This window comes from Theropithecus gelada, chromosome 1 (assembly GCF_003255815.1).
Source record: "Theropithecus gelada isolate Dixy chromosome 1, Tgel_1.0, whole genome shotgun sequence".
Lineage (NCBI taxonomy): Eukaryota > Metazoa > Chordata > Mammalia > Primates > Cercopithecidae > Theropithecus > Theropithecus gelada.
The window spans coordinates 59,092,821-59,095,556 of record NC_037668.1 but is presented as its reverse complement, the minus strand read 5'-3'; the positions used below and the strand labels follow the sequence as shown (position 1 = coordinate 59,095,556).

General features: G+C 44.5%; 1 pseudogene across 1 annotated transcript; it reads left to right on the top strand.

The window, feature by feature from the left end:
* Positions 1 to 286: 286 nt before the first annotated feature.
* LOC112609574 lies at positions 287 to 1,764 on the top strand (annotated as a pseudogene). Its single transcript, XR_003116216.1, has one exon. The product of XR_003116216.1 is annotated as a dnaJ homolog subfamily C member 8 pseudogene (transcript).
* Positions 1,765 to 2,736: the final 972 nt, after the last annotated feature.

Here is a 2,736-nt window from a genome sequence, read left to right as displayed (position 1 = left end):
GGACTGGGCGTGGTGGCTCACGCCTGTAATCCCAGCACTTTGGGAGGCCAAGGCAGGTGGACCACGAGGTCAGAAGATCGAGACCATCCTGGCTAACACGGTGAAACCCCGTCTCTACTAAAAATACAAAAAATTACCCGGGTGTGGTGGCGGGCGCCTGTAGTTCCAGCTACTCGGGAGGCTGAGGCAGGAGAATGGCGTGAACCCGGGAGGCGGAGCTTGCCGAGATTGTGCCACCGCACTCCCGCCTGGGTGACAGAGCGAGACTCCGTTTCAAAAAATAAAAAATAGACCTGGTGGCTGGGCCGGGGAAATGGCGGCTTCAGGAGAGAGCGGGACTTCGGGCAGCGGAGGCAGCACCGAGGAAGCCTTTATGACCTTCTGCAGTGAGGTGAAACAAATAGAGAAGAGAGACTCGGTTCTAACATCGAAAAATCAGATTGAAAGACTGACCCGTCCTGGTTCCTCTTACTTCAATTTGAACCCATTTGAGGTTCTTCAGATAGATCCTGAAGTTACAGATGAGGAAATAAAAAAGAGGTTTCGGCAGTTATCCATCTTGGTGCATCCTGACAAAAATCAAGATGATGCTGACAGAGCACAAAAGGCTTTTGAAGCTGTGGACAAGGCTTACAAGTTGCTACTGGATCAGGAGCAAAAGAAGAGGGCCCTGGATGTAATTCAGGCAGGAAAAGAATACGTGGAACACACTGAGAAAGAGCGAAAAAAACAGTTAAAGAAGGAAGGAAAACCTACAATTGTAGAGGAGGATGATCCTGAACTGTTCAAACAAGCTGTATATAAACAGACAATGAAACTCTTTGCTGAGCTGGAAATTAAAAGGAAAGAGAGAGAAGCCAAAGAGATGCCTGAAAGGAAACAACAAAGGGAAGAAGAGATTGAAGCTCAAGAAAAAGCCAAACGGGAAAGAGAGTGGCAGAAAAACTTTGAGGAAAGTCGAGATGGTCGTGTGGACAGCTGGCGAAACTTCCAAGCCAATACAAAGGGGAAGAAAGAGAAGAAAAATCGGACCTTCCTGAGACCACCAAAAGTAAAAATGGAGCAGCGTGAGTGACCACCCAGGTCACAGGCACAGAACCTTCCTCCTGCTATCTCCCTTCCTGCTTCGAAGGACTCATTCTTTCCTCCCACTTCCACCCCAACATAGAGTAGAATTTGCTTTTTAGTCCATTTTGTTTTCAATACAATTTAATATTGATCAGAGTAATTCTTTTGTACATTGAAATGAAGGGCTTGGTTAAAAAAAAGACCTTCCCCTCTCCCTGCCCCTAGAACAACCAGGATTGGAAGGTGCCACCACTGGTGCTGCCTTCTCTCCCCACAGCTTGTCACTCAGTGTTTTGTACTTCACTGAATTGTGATGGTTAGAAACTTCGTGGATAGTTTGTGGAAATCATCCGATTAAACATATTGCTTAAAATGGTGTTGCTGTGACTTCAGAGACAAGCCTGGAAGGGGCACCTTAGGAAGCCCCTTCACTTCAGTTGCTCGCTTCTGGGTGTGCTCCCTTCGAAGGCCCAGATGAGACAGGGAACACTTGTGGGCACACAGAGCGGCATCTGATGCCCTGATGCCCTGTGGTGTTTGGCATGTGCCCCCATCTACTGACCAATCAGCGTGACATGAGGTCCACGCCACCCAAACCTTTCACTTTCCAAAGAGCTAGCCGTCCTCCACCCAGTACCATGTCCTAGCCTGTCTGCATTTGTTAGTGGTAATATTCTTTATGTATAATAATTTTTTTTTTTTTTTTTTTTGAGACAGAGTCTCGCTCTGTCGCCCAGGCTGGAGTGCAGTGGCGCAGTCTCGGCTCACTGCAAGTTCCGCCTCCTGGGTTCACGCCATTCTCCTGCCTCAGCCTCCTGAGTAGCTGGGACTACAGGCGCCCGCCACCGCGCCCGGCTAATTTTTTGTATTTTTAGTAGAAATGGGGTTTCACCATGGTCTCGATCTCCTGACCTTGTGATCCGCCCGCCTCGGCCTCCCAAAGTGCTGGGATTACAGGCGTGAGCCACCGCGCCCGGCATGTATAATAAATTTTTATACCCCCAAAAATTATAATAAAAAATAAAAAATAAATTGTAATATATTTGTACAATGGAATGCTATACACCAAAACACATCACACACAAGCACACACACACAACCACTGAAACGGGCAACAATAGGGATGAACCTCACAGACCTAATTTTGAGTGAAAGAAGCCAGAAAGAGTAGATACCCTCTAATTCCATTTGTATGAAATTCAAAAGGGACCAGAACTAATCTATGGAGATAGAAGTTGGAGTAGTGGTTACCTCTGGGGGATATGGGGGAGGTTATGACTGGAATTCTGAAAATATTCTATATATTGCTCTAATTTAGGAAATAAAAAAGAACAATAGAATAAACCTAGTGAAAGCAGAACAAAGGAAATGATCAGAGCAAAAATTAATAAAACAGAAAACAAAGAGGATTAATGAGCCAAAAGTCGGTTCTTTGAGAAGATTTAAAAAAATAGTCAAACCTCCAAGGCTGATTTCTTCTAAAAGGAAAGGCACAAATTAATAAATACTAAGAATGCAAATGATATGATAACTATAGGTCCAGGAGAGATTGAAAAGATAAAAACAGAATGATCTGAACAACTATTTCTTTAATGTTATTATTTCTCATTTCCATTTCTTTCTTTTTCTTTTTTTTTTTTTTTTTTGACGTGGAGTCTCGCTCTGTCA